We start from the raw sequence: 19,437 nt of genomic DNA, 5'->3' as shown, positions 1-19,437 counted from the left end.
TTATTTGACAGAGATTACAAGTAGGCAGAGAGGCAGGCAGAGAGAGAGAGAGGAGGAAGCAGGCTCCCTGCTGAGCAGAGAGCCCGATGCGGGACTCGATCCCAGGACCCTGAGATCATGACCTGAGCCGAAGGCAGCGGCTTAACCCACTGAGCCACCCAGGCGCCCCTGAACTTCTGATTATATTTCTGTTTGGCATTATTTTTGACAGGCTTTCCAGCTCTACCTTTGCAAGTGTGATAGATGTTGCCCTCAGAAAAGGTACACATCAAAGTGAAGAGCACTAATACTTATGCATAGATGTGAAATGTTATTTTATTATTGAAAGGGAGAAAGACAATTATGAGTTAGCTAAAATTGTCTCTTAACTTTACAAATTCTTCCCCTCTAGCTCTTCCCTTGGTTTTTAAGTAGAGAAACTTCTTTAGCCATACATCTTTCCTTTCTTTGAGTTTGTAATACCAAATGATATTCTGCAGTTTAAATTTTCAATTTAAGCTTTACATTAAATGTAGTCCAAGGGCAGGGCTTGAGTTTTAGATTTCACATTAATATCTTTATAAAAATATAAATATGTCAGACTTCTAAAATTATTGAAATCTATAAGGGTATTGTAGTAATATATAATATGATGTTTGTTTCCAGTAGTTTTATTGGCACTTTTCTTTGACAGAGAATAAAGCATGTATAACAATATTTTCAAAAATTTTGGTATCAGTCTATTGGTTATATAATTCCATGTATTTACGGGGTGGGTATTCCTCCTTTACGCAGACCTCTGTGCCTATGGTAGATAATTATTAAATTCAAATGGAGACTTCTACTTTCAGTCATGAGAGAATAACTGAAAGAACTTACACTCCTACTGTAAATAATTGGCAAACTGGACTAATTATATGAAATAACTTGTTTTCATATATTTGAGAACATAAGACTATCATCTCTGACAGAGAGGAGAGAAGTGAGGTGAGCCCCACAATTGCCCTGAATATCTGCCTGGAAGTATTTCCCAGTCCACTGTGCAAGGGTCACCAGCTAGACCTCAAGATCAGACTTTTACTGCCCACCTTCATATAGTCTCCAATGTTTGTCCCACATTTTTCCTTAAGCTCTTCTTTCCACCTATCTCTTAAATCAGGCAAATGGAAACTGAAACCATCACCTGAGTGATAGCGACTGCCCTGACAAGACCTCCAGTCTGCCCAGACCACCCAGACTAATTTGAGTGTCATCCCCCATTTGTGTAGATGCACAGGATCCATGGAGTAACTTCCAGAATGGTCAACAACTACCTTTACCTCATTGTAATGCTAAAATCTCCACCCATGGAGGAGCACAAGCCTCATTTACATAACATACAATATATGCATATGGAATGTTTCCTTAAGGTGCATGTGGGAACTTAAGCCCACCTAGACATCAAAGAACAAGGATTCCCTATATAACTATTCCTCCTTATCCTAAACAAAAGGAAGCCATCCACCTTAGTTCAGGGAGTCACAGCTTTGGAAGTTATTCTCTTGATCTCCTTATTTCTTGCAAACCAAAGTTTTCTTCGTGGGACCCCTGTGTGGTTCAATTGGTTAAGTGTCTGCCTTCAGCTCAGGTCATGATTTCAGTGTCCTGGGAACCTGTCCCACATCAGCCTCCTTGCTCTGTTGGGAGCCTGCAGCTCCCCCTGCTTGTGCATGTGTGCTTGCTCTCTCTCTCTCTCTCTCTCTCTCTGACAAATGAAAAAATAAAACTAAAAAGAAAAAGAGAAAAATAATGTTTTCTTTGTGAGACCTGATGAAGTTTCTGACTCACCAAGGAGAAAACTCACACTGATTTGCTTTTACAGGGAGGGGAAACCCTAAGAAGAGGCTGGAAACCTTGCTGAATTGAGGAGAGACTGGAGTTAGAAGATGCTGAAGCCACTGTTATTTGCTAGGCATTACAACTGCAGAAAAAGGTGATTAACATGGTTCGGAAAACTGCAAAAGTCTTCTCTAGACACTGGTTAAAATACTTGAGGCCAATCAAAGAACGATGGAGGAAATGTAAATGTTTCCAAGAATCCCTACAGGATTAGGGGACATTCAAGTTTGGAACAGTTAGAAATCAGAATTCTCTGGGGATAGTCGTGAAACTCTACTTTAGAGACCGAAGAAAAGTAAAGCTAAACTTGCCCTAGGAAAAAAGTTAATTCACATTTGTCCACATAAAGTTTTCAAGAATCCTTGAAAGGATCAAGGTGCCCTACAAGGAACTTTATAGTCAGCTAGAAAAATCCAGTCCTCAACAATGGGAAATTCACATTGTTTAGCATCTAATAAAAATTATGAGGCAAAGGCTGGGTTCATCTGGAACTATTTATCAGAATGCTTATATGTGGTCTCTCCAGTTGGTAGTGTCATAGAGTAGTGGCTTTAGGTCCTAAGAATGAGTTTTCTTGTGAAACACACAGGAATTTTATGGCCCTTTGGGACCTAGCATTGGAAGTTATGTCCTGTCACTTTTCTGGTCAAAGTGGGGACAAAACTTTCAAGCTCAAGATGGAGCAGGTATAAGGGGAGGGGGAGGAAGCAGAGACATCCTTTGCATAAGAAGGGTACTACAGTATTTGTAGGTAATTTTTAGGTAGCCACATTCTTTCCTTTGATAACAAATGTTTCCTTTCACATGAAATATACACTGTTTCTTCCAGATGCAAACAAAAGTTTCACCTCAATAGAGCAACAGTCTTGAGTTTGTTAGGAATGAAAGTTAAATTAGATCCAGGCACTGAAGGGTTCCTTGGGCTCCTTTCTTTTTTTTTAAGATTTTATTTATTTGTCAGAGAGAGAGAGGGAGAGAGAGCAAGCACAGGCAGACAGAATGGCAGGCAGAGACAGAGGGGGAAGCAGACTCCCCGCCGAGCAAGGAGCCCGATGTGGGACTCGATCCCAGGACACCAGGATCATGACCCGAGCCAAAGGCAGTGGCTCAAACAACTGAGCCACCCAGGCGACCCTTGGGCTCCTTTCTTTGTTGCATTTATTCTTGATCTGAAGACATGTGAACTAAAGAAAAAAGATTTCTGACTCCCACACACCAAAGGCATAGGAAACATGCAATAATCACTTCCATTCAAGAAGTGGGCAAGTGGGATGCACACTGCATTGAATGGTCAAAATTAATTATGATATCTATCCCTAAATTTCCTAAATCTTTGACCTGAACCCAGTCTTCCTCCCTGGGAAGTGGTAGATTATACATATCTGTATATATTTATATTTCTGCCCTTCAAAAACATAAATTTCAACTTGATTTTTTGTTAGTTTGCATATTTTAAAAGATAAAAGACCCTAGAAGCTAAATATATAATGTTAATTTGTTCATGTTATTTTTGTCTTTGCAGTGTAATTGTCAATTAGACTATTAATTACAGAACATCAACTGTACTATGGTACTTCAAAGAATTAACAGTCCATAAACAACTCTTCAGTAGAACCAAGAGAGAAATGGTGTAACCGTTACAGAGAGCACCATTGAGAATGCCACATATTGGACAAAGTGTCTTTTAAAATCCTATATTGATTTTGTTATGAGAAACATTTTTTAAAAGGTGGAAAGCCCCACTACAATTAGGTACTGTATCTTAAATCAATATGATAATTAGTCCTTTTCATTAGGTATGCAATATAACATTTTGATGTCAGTATTTTGTAACTTATCACTTACATAAATAGCTTAGCTAAAAGCATCTTTTCAACTATTTATGTGTCTTTTTGAAATGTAATTTTCCGAAGGAGATTAACTGATATTGTGAACTTTGATAATACATGAAGTACGTTAGGAACTTTATGGTATAGACATTGCTAATGACTCTCAGTCTGTTAAGGCTCCGACTCTTGATTTCAGTTCAGGTCATGATCTCATGGTACTGAGATTAAGCCCCAGGTAGGGCTCCACGCTGGGCATGGAACCTGCTTAAGATTCTCTCTCTCCCTCTGCCCCTCCTGTGCTCTCTCTTTCTCTCTCAAAGAAAGAAATAAATAAAATATCTAATATAGATAATGACTCATCTTTTAATATTTTTCTCTTGCAAAGAAAAAATATTTTTATAGCTCTATACTACAAAACTTTTAATCATGCAAATTTGAATAACTCGAGTAAATGAAATAAACATTCAGATGCTAGAATTTAATAACATTTAAAGAAGCAATATACTGGAAAATAACTGCTTCAAAAAATCACACCCAAGTCACTTTAAATCAATGTTTGTAATTAGCATAATAAATAGTCATAATTAACCGAGATCACCAAATTCTTAGCTACATTAAGCAAAGCATAATACAGTTTAGCTTGGGCGTGAAATTACAAAGGCTCCTGAGTTTTGACTGATTCAGTCTTGAGTAATTCAATTAAAGAGATTGTTATTATATTTAAGTCATTTATATTAACTGGTAAGACATGAAAACACAGGCTTAAAAAAAAAAGACACATTCTGGAATATGATTGAATATTGAACAGAGAAGGAAAAACCTCAATGCTTATCATTTCTAAATTCTAAAATTTATTTTTACAAATGTATTTATTAGTTACCAAAAAGCAAAAATAATTTGAAGCTCTGTCTAAGGATAAACTCCTGAAACAGATTAATAAAGGCAATCTCTCATTAAAATAGAATGATAAAAATTAAAATCAATATGTAGTAATTGGTTTTGTCAACCTTCATTTAACAAAATAACTTTGAACTTACCTTAATGGACCTTACTGGAAGATTTAGAGGTCAAAAATATTATATATATAATTTGCAGATAGCTAGTGAAAAACTGCTAGGCAGAGAAGATGGATAAGACAATGAAATCGAATGCAGAATGTTCATGGCTGCTCTAGACAGAGTGGGAGGAAGACAGGGGAAAATCTCTTTGAATAGGATGCATTTGCATGCAGATTTGTATGAAATTGGAGAGAACCATGAGTGTATCTAGAGAATGTCCTATGACATAGCAAGTCCAAATGCTTTGAGACGAATGGAAGAACAATTGTTCTGTGAACAACAGAGGCCAGAATAACAAGAGTGGAGTGAGAGGGATGACAGAAGGAAAAGGATTAGGGGACACACCATTTAATGTCTTATAGACCACGGTAAGGACTTTGAAATTCAGTCTAAGATCAATAGGAAGGCTGTTTGAGTATTGTTTAAAGGGGCACTTTGGCTTTGACATGAAATAATTATTTGTGGAAGAGACAAAAGTACAAAATGTCACTGCAATTTGTAAACATTGTAATTGAACTAGTGTATTTCATGACTTTTCTTTTCCCTTTTTAAATACTTAAATTTGTCTTAAATACACATTAATACTTAATACTTAAAAATAATAAATACTTAAATTTGTTCTAAGTACTTAAGACATAAGTATTAATAAACATTTATTAATACTTAAATGTGGGTGTTGCCTATGAAGTAATTAAATTGATAGGGGATATTTCTGTGATCTTAGTATTCCCATGATCCTAATTTGTTTTAACTCATTTGGTTATTTAAAGCATATGACATGGAATATAATAGAAAACCCACCTTATAGGATTTTCTATATTTAGAAAACAGTGCTGCTATTATCATATCTATGTTTTTGGTAGGAATGTCCAATTGACCTGTGGGCATTTGCTAGATAACTTCTTCAAAAACTCTACTTTTTCCTGATAGAACCAATCTCTCTCCAATTATTTCTGGGGGTTTCCAAAATGTCTTCACTCTCTAGGCTTTTGTATTTAAAATGAACTCAAAATTAAAAGTGACATGAAAAGTAAATCATTATTTTAGCATTATTGTTGAAATTTTATTTTGATGTTAATATAAATGGAAAATTCCATATTTTTTTAACTGTTTTATAAACTTTCTGACCAGAGTTAATCAAACTTCAATAAACCAACCACCCATGCAGGTAAACACATTGCTTTATTATTCATTGTAAATGCCACTTTTTTTCTATTACTGCAGGAAAGAAATGATTCTTAGAGGGGCACCTGGGTGACTCAGGTCATGATCCCAGTGTCCTGGATAGAGCCCTGAGGTGGGTTCTCTGCTCAGAAGGAAGTCTGCTTCTTCCTCTCTCTCTCTGTGCCAGCCCCACCCCGCTTGTGCACACACTCTCTCTCTCAAATAATTAAATAAATTATCTTTTAAAAAGATATATTAAGTGAAATTGAGTAATATGAAGAAAATAAAAATGGAGACATGGAATGTGGTACTCTGCTCAGTGGGGGAGCCTGCTTTCCCTCCTCCTTCAGCCTGCCACTCCTCTGCTTGTACTCTCTCTGTCAAATAAATAAGAAAGAAAGAAAGAAAGAAAGAAAGAAAGAAAGAAAGAAAGGATTCATAGAGTTACTTAAAGCTTTTACAGATTTTCCTTCAGATTTTATGATGTTGACCTAAGGGTCATAAAACACTAGAGTAATTGAAGAATTTTTCTGAGGTGACTATCCTTTGAAGTTTTGTGTTTTTATTTGTTTATTTGTTTTTACTTCTATCCTATTTGTATTGTGATCCTTTAAACTATGCTTCAAAATATATGCTAATAGAGACTAATATTTCTTTATATATGGTTAATTTATATGATTAACTTAGATATGCTAAGTCTGGTAATAAAACATTTCTTCCTACTTGTTTTAATGTGAATAACAATTTTTAGGAATATCTAAAAATTATAATTGCTCAAACAATAGTAGGAAATTTTAAATGGACTGGTATACTGTTTTTCCACTTGATGAGGACTTTTTCATTCAGTAAGAGTCTTATTATTGTCAACTCTCATTCTTCTGCTTAATGTTCATGGACTGTTATTGAATTTCCCCCTCTAAAATCTCTATTATATGAGGTTAAAAAAAACTCATTTAGAAAAAGCTTTCTCATGGAAATGACCCAATACTTGTAAGCAAAAAAAGGGGTTATTAATGAGCTTGATTGGTAATATATATATATATATATATATATAAATTTATATATTCTGAAGTTTTGAGAGTTCATTAAGTCATGATATAAAATTGATTCCTGTCACCAACCAATATGGCAAAATTCATTGCATCTGATCTCTCCACAAAAACTTCTCAGACATATTTCCTCAAGATTTAGATTTCCTAGTTTCATGTGCTTATTCTCTCCAATGAATGTGCAAGCAGTTAGTGATCTAGCATAACTATCCCCAGCTGAGCTTCAGGGAAGCTTTGGTACATTTGCTATATATAGATAGAAGGTAATGGGAGGCATCATTTATCTAGAGATTACTCTGGCCTCCTGCTCTGCTCACTTCTTTACATACAGTAGACCTCATTTAATTCCCGTAAGAATTCTTTAACTTAGGTACCATTTCCTCCACGTTAAAGATGAGGAAACCAAACGGAAGCTCCTGGGGGATCACAAACTGCCAGAGTGAAAGAGAAGTAGCAGAGCAGGAACCCAGCTTGGGCAGTCTCACTCAGGATAGAGCATCTTGTTACCGTAATACCAGTCAGCCCGCCACTAACTCTATGAAAAGGACTTCACCTGGGAGAGGACAAGTGATGGGTATCAGAGTTTAAGGTTATTTGGGGTTAAACGACTTTAGGGTTACTGGGGAGAAAGGAAGGACACACTTGCTCCTGCACCATCAGGAGGAGCCCACGCCAAATTATGGGCAGAGTTGGGTCTTCCTTTGTGGCATCCTCTGTGTTGTGTGAACATAAGACAAAGCTGGAAGGGGATCAGAGGGGGAGAAGGCTGATTTCCCTTGGCCTCTGGGATCCAGATGGCTGGGGCGGAGTGCAGGGAGAACATGCGCAGTGTGACTGCGGCAGCTGCTCGGGCTACTCCTGCTCACTGCCCACTCCAGATACGGCCCCCGTTTGGGCCCTTCTGAGCACATAGCTCACACTGGTGCCAACTTCAGCTTCCCACCAGCCCCAATTTGCCCCTGCAAAGCACATCTGGTAGTTTTTAACTATTGACAACAGCAGGGACATGTAGTTGGATGTGAGTTTCTTAGTTTTTATTTACTTATACGATTTAAGAAAAAGTTTATGATTTATGGACTGTATGAATCTGGTTTGCCTTGAGGTACCATATTCTTACATGAATTGAATATGTTTCAAGTAATTTTAATTCATGAATAATGTGTATTATGAGCATATTTACAGTCAAAGCCTTGAAATCTTACATGCTAAAATGCCTTAACTTTAAGAAAATATAGACAAAATTCTAGAAAAGCAAATAATCATGGGACCAAACTGCAACTCAACAGTGACTAAGATAGAGTCAGAGACGAGAGAGAATGATTGGAAATGACAGGTGCACAATGCCATAGCAATAAACAACACAGAAATTGTGTGAGCACTGCAGTAAGTCTGCATAACATTATCTCTTGAATACTGATCTGTAAGGTGGGGAAATTCTTTCCATATTCAAAAGTGATATTTCCCTTTATGTTTAAGCTTTTGAATGTCTAGAAATAATTGTTGGAATAGATTATTGACAGACTCTATACTCCATCAAAGGCAACAACTGTATCAAATCATAGTTTTATTAATCTTGGTATCCCCTTTGCATTGAATAGTGCCTGGCACAAAGTCTTAGTACACGTTGTTGAGTAAATGATTTAGAAACTGAGAAGTGGTCTGTCTGAGGAGAATGAGATTTACAACTGTCTTTATAATGAACTATGTGAATAAATAAATTAAATTGATTGGCACTGTATTAATTGCCTAAACAGGCAAAAACAGAACAAGCCAGACTCAGTATCATTATAGTAGCACTATTATAGATTGGTCAGAATATTAGAAAGATGGTCTTCCAGTCAAAACCTCCACTTCACGTCTAAATCTTCTCCATAGCTCCTGTTGTTAAGAAATGAGTTTTGTTGGAGTAACTTCCAAGTTAAGGAAATCATCCCTTTAATTGGCAGCTCATTACATTTCAAAGAGTTTTCATAATTTTGAAATTTCTTCACAATGTATCAAAATTACCCTGCTAAAATTTACATTCTCCTAGGCATTTTAATTTTTTTAAGATTTTATTTATTTATTTGTCAGAGAGAGAGGGCACGCACAATCAGAGAAAGAAGCAGGCTCCCTGCTGAGCAGAGAGCTTGATGCAGGGCTTGATCCCAGGACGCTGAGATCATGACCTGAACCAAAGGCAGACATTTAACTGACTGAGCCACCCAGGTGTCCCTCTGTCAAGCATTTTGGTACATGTTAAAATATGTGTATATATGTGTGTCTATATGTATATATATAGACACACATATGTTTTTAAGAATGGAATTTGAATCTTTCGAATTCTGCTCAACTGTAATATTATAAAGTAAGCATTTCTCTGTGATATAACTTTTAAAAACACAATCTTGTTGGAGAAATAACCTATAATATTACTGTATAATTCCCATATTATTTAATGTTTACTTTCATACATTCCATTAGAATAACCAGTAGTCAAAACCAATGTATGTATAAAGTTTTTCCATTTGAATTATTTTTTAAATGTTTATAAAATATTTTGAACACACAAATAAGGGTAGAAAATATAATATGAAGAATATTTATACTCCTAATGCACAAATTAATTTTTTAACATTCTTATATATTTGTGATCTTTTTCTATTAAGGAGCTATGACATTATGAACTCTGTTTAAACCCTTTCTAGGGGCACCTGGGTAGTTCAGTTAGTTAAGTGTTTGCCTTTGGCTTAGGTTATGATTCGAAGATTCCAAGATTGTAAGGTCCTGGGATTGAGCCCTGAGTCAGGCCCCCTGCTAAGTGGAAGTCTGCTTCTCTGTCTCACTCTGTCCCTCCTCCCAGCTCATGTTCTCTCCCTCTCTCGCTCTGCTCTCTCGCAAATAAATAAATGAAATATAAATAAATAAATAAACCCTTTCTACTGTAATCAATGAATAATATTTTTGATCTTTAAAGTGTTACATATAGCATTATAGTATATATTATTACACATTTTTTTATTTACTCAACATTCATTTATAGAAATAAACATTTCTGTCCACTTCTTTCTCATTTTTAACTACTAAATGGAACGTGAGTGAGAAGAAGCCATTCCTCCCTGAAGAATACAGCACTCAGGCAGAGTGACAGCAAATGTGGACCTACCAGCGGACTCCAGGTTCCAGCGCTTCTTCCAGACTACTGGTCCCACTGATCAGTGGGCTTTCCCTAAATGCGCCACTGTAATTTTCTTAGTGGTGGCAGCTTCTATACACTTGTCCCTGAATTCTCCCTTTCTGATCCACTTTGACAGTCAGACATGGAAAGCATCTGGAATTTTCCTGCAAACACCAACCAGCTTCCACAAATGCCTCAGCTTATCATGGCTCATGAATTTCTCTGATCCTCCAAATCTCTTAAATTACTCAGATCTTCCTTTCCACAGTACATCCTATATATATGTGAACTCTAATTTATATTGTAAATCATCCATTTCCACAAAACATTTGCTGTTTTCCTAAGTAAACCTCATTTATGGCTGATGATGTATCATCAATGTCTAGAAATAATTGTTGAATAGATTATTGACAGACTCTATACTCCATCAAAGGCAACAACTGTATCAAGTCATAGTTTTATTAATCTTTGTATCCCCTTTGCATTGAATAGTGCCTGGCACAAAGTCTTTAGTACACGTACATGTATCATCATGTGATTTTCTATGCTGTCCCAGCATAGTTGCTATAAATAAGCATAAATCTATGATAAACAGATTTTTTTTGCAATCAACCCTAAGAAAAGGTTAATTAAAATTATAATTCAGATAAATACATTAACATTTATTTTTTTACTTTTAGTAAGTCTAAAAATTATTGAAAAGCAACAAATTCCTAACTTCTCTTTATGACTCTTCCTATTATTCGAAGTGTCTTATTCAGTGATTTTATGACCCTAATTAATAACATTATCTAGCAGATTACATATTCATTATATGGACATATAATCACAGATACTACTCTAACTACTGATCTGACACATCACTCAACTCTCTGAATCACTTAAAAAAGTAAAATGTCCTTTTTAACTACAAAGTCCAACAATGGTCCTTTAAAAGATATTGTAACGTTGATCATTCAAGAATCCAATTTATAGTTTTTAATTGATATATAATTCACCTAATATAAAATTCACCCTGGTAGTAACATAAGTATGTTCACAAAGTAAGTATATTCAGAGATGTGCAAACATCATCACCAACAAATCTTTCATCCCTGTCCTAAAACAATTCATACTCACGGCAGTCTCTCATCATTCCCCCTTCTCAGCAGCCCCCGCTAACCACCTATATTTATCCACCTACTTTATATTTTTAGTTTATTTAAAAAAATTATGCATGCATCTTTATTTTAACTATTTTTATTTTTATAGAATTCTTTATTCTGAACATTTCATATAAGTGGAATCATTCAACATATGACTTTTTGTGTCTAGCTTCTTTCACTAAAACAAGCTACTGCATGTTTAAAATATTTTATACTAGAACGTTTTACACATTTCCCAGAGGTAACTGAGGAAACAACAAATGGAAGTTTCTGCACTGTAAAAATGTCATTTATATCTTAAGTTGCTACATTTTGGTATTTAGTTGTCTTAATGACAAAGGGAAGAAAATAATCCAATAATGATCCTCAATATAGAGAGATTAGACATATGATAATACAATGTAGATTAGATAATAGGTCAAAGTATGGAGAAACTAGTAAGAATTTAACAGCTTTGCCTCAGAAAATAAAGCCCTGGATAGTGACATCTGTATATTTATACTGATGCCATCATCAGTGGGTTGGGTTTATTAAAAAACAGCCACAGATATATGCAGCTCCTCTCCTCAAAGGGCAGTATTGATTTAGTCCCTTCACTCTAGACTTGCTTTGCAATTTGCTTTGGTGAATAGAATGCAATACAAGGGATGCTGTACAAATTTTGGTCTTGGAGGAGATTGCCATAGCTTTCTTTTATCATGAAAAGAAATGATTTGAATATGTTAAAATCTGTTCAAGTTTGTTATATATGGATTATTTGATGTCTACAAACTATGGTGGAAAATTAAACTTACGTTGATCTTTATCAATTTGTTTAAAACCTTTGTCGCTAACATGGCCATTGACATCACACATCATTTCATTATTGCCTAGTTCTGTTCGATCAAAGCAATTCTCATGGCATTATAGTGACATGGAGTATTCTAAGTTTCTGGTTAAAACAGAGGGTATGAAAAAAACAGTTTGGGTAGACTGAATACAAAAGTGAAGTTTGGGGGCACCTGGGTGGCTCAGTGGGTTAAAGCCTCTGCCTTCGGCTCAGGTCATGATCCCAGAGTCCTGGGATCGAGCCCCGCATCGGGCTCTCTGCTCAGTGCAGAGCCTGCTTCTCTCTCTCTCTCTGCCTGCTTCTCTGCCTACTTGTGATCTCTGTCTGTCAAATAAATAAATAAATAAAATCTTTAAAAAAAAAAAAGTGAAGTTTGAAGCCTAATCTAGAGAAGAAGGTTCTCTTTTATATGGTGGTTCTAGAAACAATTAATTACCAATCTTCACATTTTTTCTCTATTGATTTAGCCGTGGATAGTAATTACTTTTAATTTTTTTAACTTGTCTCAAATGCAATAGCATGAAGGACAAATACTCTGAAAACCTAAGTCTACAGCATGTTGGGGAGGACCAAGAAGGCTGTGCACCAGTTATTCTGACAAGAAAAAAGGCTTGTGTGTGTGTGTGTGTGTGTGTGTGTGTTTTAATTTGTCAGACAGAGCGGCAGGCAGAGGCAGAGGGAGAAGCAGGCTCACCGCCAAGCAAAGAGCCCAATGTGGGACTTGATCCCAGGACGACGTGGAATCATGACCTGAGCTGACGGCAGCTGCTTAACCAACTGAGCCACCCAGGCATCCCAAGAAAAAGGGTTTTTAATATCCTTAACATATCAGCTTACTCACAAACCCCCTTCTACAGAATGCATCAATCAGTGGATATCACTTTTGTAGGAGTCATGATTTGTATTCCTCAGCTCTTTTACTTCCCAGCCCTCCAATAGGTTCCGTGATAGCCTACCACTGCAAGAGAGCAGAAATCCATTCCCTGTATCTGTTAGGCTGGCTCACCACAATTTGATATTAATGTCTTTCTTTTACTTGCCACAAAGTTATTGATAATGTTACAAAATGGACAACTGCATCTTTTCAGGCAATCTGATAATTAAACAATAGGGAAAAAACCTACCTCCTAAAAGCAAAGTAGACATATTTTACAATAAAAGCCCTAAGGCTAAGAGAAATCCTTATTTTCTCTGTTACAAAACCTATATTTTGCAAATAATGCAACTAAAGTTGCTCTAGTTTATGCTATATCTTTTTGTGATTCTTATCCTACAATAATTCATGGTTTTAAGTGAAAGTGAAATTATTTCTGGCTTCACAAATACAAGCTGTTTGTTTTTCAGTGCTAATTCATCTTTTACCCAATGTATTCTTACTTACCAGGTAGTTAAATTGCAACAAATTTTAGATAACAAATAATGAGTCATCGTATATTTTATTTTGCATGTTAAGATTGATTAAGCATTTTTCTTTGATAATATTCCAGGACACAATTTATTTTGAAGGAGAATAACTGTTTTTTAAAGGAACATATTTAAATACTAAGTAATTTCTGAGACACATAGTGTGATAAACATGCACAACATAATGTTAGAAAATTCAGGGTCATTAATATTGTAATAATATAAGGAAGAAGTCTGTCAATAGATACAACACTCGAGTCACTCAGCATGGGGTCACAGTAAGGGTTCCAACTGTATGAAGGAGAAAGACAATATAGAGGCCAGTGTGACCATGACAAGCTGCAGAGATATCACAAGTTCGCTCAACTGCCAACTGCCAGCAGATATACAAATAAAGTCCCAGTTGGCCTGAAAATGATAGCGAATGTCCCCTCTTCTGAGATGCTTGAGGATTCCTCATACATTTGGGGTACATTTGAAGTATATGCTAACAAATTCAGACTACACCTATGTATAGTTACTTTTATAGAGTAGCTGTAATGATATACAGAATTTTTAAAAATTCCCACCTTTTTCCAAAACCCTAAGTGGATATTGTGTCCCATAATTATAATTGCCTATATGAACCAGAACCCTACACCCACCTGGCATGATTCAGTTCCTCAAATTGCCCCCACACTTCCCTCTCAAGTGTGGACCTTTCCTTTGCAATAAAACCTCTTCTGATTGACTCATCCTTGAATTCTTTTTTGCAATAAAGTCAAGAACCTGGCACAGACTGATGGTTAAGTTCTCAATGAGAGAGAACTCCCCAAGTCTCTGGTATCACCATGACCTCAGTTTAATCATTAGAAAAATAATGAGAGAGGGGTGCCTGGTGGTTCAGTCAGCTTAGTATCCAACTCTTGATTTTGGTTCAGGTCCTGATGTCAGGGTCCTGAGATCGAGGCCTGCGTTGGATTCCTCACATAGTAGGGAGTCTGCTTGTCTCCTTCTCCCTCTGCCCCTCTGCCTGCTCGCTCACTCACTCTCTCTCAAATAAATAAATAAGTCCTTAAAAAGAAAAGGAAATAATAAGACAAACACTAATAGAGGGAAATTTATTACATACCCATACCTGAGCACAAGTCCTCAAAACCCTCAAGGTCATCAAAATCAGGGAAGTCTGAGACACATTTATAGCCCAGAGGAGTCTAAGAAGGTATGATGTATCACATTAAGATATCCCCTGGTTTTTGAAAGTTCATATTATGCCATTTCTTTTTCTTTCTTTCTTTTTTTTTTTTTTTTTTAGAGACCTACATTTGTACCTGTTATCTAGAAAAAAAAAAAAAATCCAAAGAGGATTTTTACTTTTTTTGAAAAAAGACAAAAAGCAAAAATAGTATTTAAGGTTTGTTTTATAGCAAGCTGTTACAAAAGCAGTACATACCATCTATGAGCACCAAGAATGGCTCTACCATGTTCCTTCCTCTGGAAAGATACTCAGCATCTCAGCATCAAGCCACCATAGCTTTGAACTGTGCCTGTGGGCACTATGCTTAATCTCCATTTACATTGTGCATCCCTTAGCAAGATGTGTCCTGAGTTATCAGAAGACCTAAGAGGTTATTTTGGGGGTCTGGGAATGCTCAAAACTGTCTCTACAAAAATTAATGGCAATTGCTTCTTCATTTTATGCCATTTTGGCTTAAGCAAGGTTTCATAGGGATGCTCTACTTTTGGATGGCAAGGCAACCTGTATAAGTAGAACAGTAAAAGATCCTTTCATGGAAACTAAGACAATCTAAATAAAGCATGAACTTTAGTTAATAATATTCTTTCACTATTGGTTCATTAGTTGTGATAAATGTAACACTGGAACATAGGATAGAGGGTATGCTAGAAAAATCTCTGTAGTATCCTGACAACTTTTCTGCTAATGTAAATATATTCTTACATAAGAAAACCTGTTAAAAACTGTACTGATGTTGACCCAAGTGTATAGGTCTAGAATTTACTGAGGTCTAGAATGAGCATGAGTTGGGGAACCGAGTTAAGATGGGGTCTCTCTGGATCAGGCTGGGCCCTAACTCCAATCACCTGTCCCCAAAGAAGAAGTGACACAGACACATGAAAATACATCTATACATGGATGTAAAGGCCATGTAAAGAAGGAACAGAGATTGGACTGATGCATCTACAAACCAAGGGCTCTCTAGAAATCACCAAAAGCTACAAGAGGCATGAAAGGATTATTCCCCTGAGCCTTGGGAAGGAGAACGTATGCCCTGTTGACACTGTGATTTCAGAAATCTACCCTCCAGACCTGAGAGAATAAATTTCTCTCATTTTAAGCCACTTAGTTTATATTAGTTTGTTATGTCAGCCTAAGAAACTAATACATATGTTTACAGGTTTGTAAAAACAAAACAAAACAAAACAAAAGCAAAGACTAATAATGCATAAAAAATTTACTAGTAGGTCCTTTAGGCAAAGATTGTGCATTCTTACTTTAGAGGCTTACTTTAAAACTATTATGGGTGTGCCTAAGATGGTGTTCAGTCTTGGGGTAATTTGCCCTTACTAATGTTTGACCTTTCTAGGCTCTCCTTTCAAAGCCCCAGGTGATGAATGAGCACTTTCTGTTCCAGCTAGTAAAACAACTGTCTATCACTGTGAGTTTCTTTGCACAGCCTCACGGAATGTTACCTGATGCCCATGAGGCTGGTTTAGTATTCTGCTGACTCAGTGAGGTCCCCATTTATGTTTTTAACATTGTTTCTTTCTCTCTGGAGCTCCACTTTGCAACTGAGTGGAGGCTGGTGGCTGTGCCACCTCAGCCTCCCTGAATTCTTACCATCTCAACTTAAGGGGGTTCACCATGCTCTGGTTGGGATCCCCAGCCCTGCTCCCTGGCATGGTTGTGTTATCAGGCAAGATGAAGTAAGTAAAGCTCACAACACTTCTGTGTTGCTTGCTGTTCGCTGTCTAAAAATATTTTTTTCATGTATTTTGGCCAGTTGTTCAGCAATATACAGCAGGAATGTAAGTCCTAGCCTGTTATTCTATCAGTGTTGGAAGTGGAAGACCACTTAACTTTTATTTTCATTATCTTAAATGTGGGCCAGTGTATGTGAGTATAATAAAAGGAGGACTTAAAGCTAGGATATTTTAGGAGTTCTTTCCTTTTTAATGCCAGAGTACCCATTCTATAAATTCTGGAAAACTTATTCCAGTCCCATATTGCTGGTTTGATGTAAAAGCACACTTCACAGGGTCGGCCAAAAAACCTCGCTCCTAAAATTACTCTTTACAACAACCCAGAGGTGCTGTAGCCTAAATCTTCCATCCAAGAAACAAAAAGTTATTTAAAAATAATTACTTGATAAACAGAGTATATAAGTGGAACTAGGGAGTTATAGGAAGTTATATGCAGGTCCCCCAAACAAATTGATTAGTAAAATAACTGAACCACGTTATAATACTACATTAGCTCCTGAGGGCCTTGTTACATTATTCTGTTTATATCTCAAGACAAACAAAAAATACAACATGCCAAACTTCCTGGGTTATAGTAAAATCTGGATTTAATCTATCTTAATAAATTAAATTGGGAATTAAAGAGAAGATTGTACAATTGATGCCATAGAAATTTTTAAAAGATTATAAAGAGCCACTGTTGATAATTATATGCCTACAAGTTGGACAACCTAGAAGAACTGGATAAATACACACAAAAACCTGCCAAGACTGAATCATGAAGAAATAGAAAGCCTGGACAGACTAAAAACAAATAAGGAGATTGAATTAACATTCAGAAATTTGTCAGCAAAGAAAAGCCCTGACCAGATGGCTTCACTGGAGAATTCTTTTCAAACATTTAGAGAATTAATACCAATCCTTTTTAAACTCATCCAAAAGGGTAGAGAAGGAAACGCTTGTGAACACATTTTATGAAGTCAACATGCCCCTGATACCAAAGATAGACAAAAACACCAAAAAGAAAAATTCAGATCAATAACCCTGATGAACATGGGTACAAAAAATTTCACAACATAATATTAGCAAAACCAAGTTAGCAGCACATTAAAGGGATCATACACCATGATCAAGTGGGATTTATCCCTAGGCTGCAAGTATGGTTTGATATAGGGAAATCCATCAGTGTGATGCACCACATTAATAGAAAGATGGCTAAAGATCACATTACCCTCTGAGTGGACACAGAAAAATTATTTGACAAAACTCAAACAGATAATTCTGTTTCTAACAGAACTATAGTTAAGTCCTTGTCTTTCAAGAAGGCCTTTAAATAGAGACAATATTTTCTAAATAATTAGAAAATAGAAACCTAATAGTTCTTGATCTCTTTTGTATTTTTCTATCATGATGAATTATATTCATGAAGTTTATCTTCCTCATAGTATTATTGTCAATCAAGTATCACAAGGAAACATACCATTTTTTTTCTTTAAAAATTGAAGATTTTATTTTTCTGATAGCATTATATGTCATGCCTTTTAAAACCTTGGGAAATTTGGGGCGCCTGGGTGGCTCAGTGGTTAAGCCTCTGCCTTCAGCTCAGGTCATGATCCTAGGGTCCTGGGATCAAGCCCCATATCGGGCTCCTTGCCTGGCTGGAAGCCTGCTTCTCCCTCTCCCACTCCTCTGCTGTGCTCCCTCTCTCTTGCTGTGTCACTTTCTGTCAAATTAATTAATTAATTAATTAAAAAAAACCTTGGGAAATTAAAAATAAAAATTCCTTTTTTTTTTCTTTTAAGTTTTAGGTCCATTCTCTGTTAATTGTTGCTGTATACATAACTCCTTATTGTTGCTGTCTCTCTCCATCACTCTAGACACACACACACACACACACACACACACACACAAATTCTGTATTACTCAGTGTTCTGTAGAGAAACAAAATACATATGCATACATGTATATGTACATACAACACATATACATTGAAAACCTAACATAAGGAATTGACTCACATGATTATGCAGGCTGAGAAGCCTCTTAATCTGCCATATCCTCTACAAACTAGAGACCCAGGAGAGTTGATGGTATAAATTTCAATCCAAGTTTGAAGTCCTGAGAACCAGGAGCACTGATAGAGTAAGTTCCTGTTCAAGGGCCAAAGACCAACATCTGGAGCAATCAGGTGGAGAGAAAGAATTCAACTTTCTTTTTTTTGTTCTACTGGAATCCTCAATGAGTTGAATGTGGTCCCAGAAATGGCAATCTGCTTTACTTAGTCCATTAATTCAAATGTTTCTCTTTTCCTAAATCACTTTCACAGACACACCCAGTAGTAATGTTTAAACAGACATCTGGGCATTCTATGGCCTGGTCAATTTGACCCACAAAATTAACTATCTTAATATTTAATTGCACTCCTATTAATTTCTGTAATCCATAATTAATATCTAAATAAACACGGTAACAAGGATAAGTCTACCTAACCTAGTACAACTATCTCAACACAACTATTCTACACACAACTGAAAATTTACTAATGACTGAAGTTTTTTCACAACTTCAGTTGTGAACACACAACTGAAAACTTACTAACCCCATGCACAGAAGAGGTAAAATCTTTGAGTGACATTTTTGGTTATCTTATATCTTAAGTACAATTATTTAAAGTTAACAATTCTTAAATACTGTGATATACAGTAATACATCTTATGTCAGCTAATAATAGAATAAGAGAGGAAAGAAAGCTGGCAAGTTCCTGAAGGCAAGTACCTAAGCTGGTTATGATTCTTTACCTGGGACCCATCTATAAACCTTCCTGAGTCCTTAGCAATGCAGTGTCTCTTCTGGTTCCATACAAATTTTAAGATTGTTTGTTCCAGCTCTTTGAAAAATGCCAGTGGAATTTTGATCGGAATGGCATTGAAAGTATAGATTGCTCTAGGCAATATAGACATTTTAACAATATTTATTCTTCAGAT

Source organism: Mustela lutreola, chromosome 1, assembly GCF_030435805.1.
Source record: "Mustela lutreola isolate mMusLut2 chromosome 1, mMusLut2.pri, whole genome shotgun sequence".
In the NCBI taxonomy this organism is placed as follows: Eukaryota; Metazoa; Chordata; class Mammalia; order Carnivora; family Mustelidae; genus Mustela; species Mustela lutreola.
The sequence above is the reverse complement of the archived record's forward strand: the minus strand, read 5'-3'. Positions refer to the sequence as shown.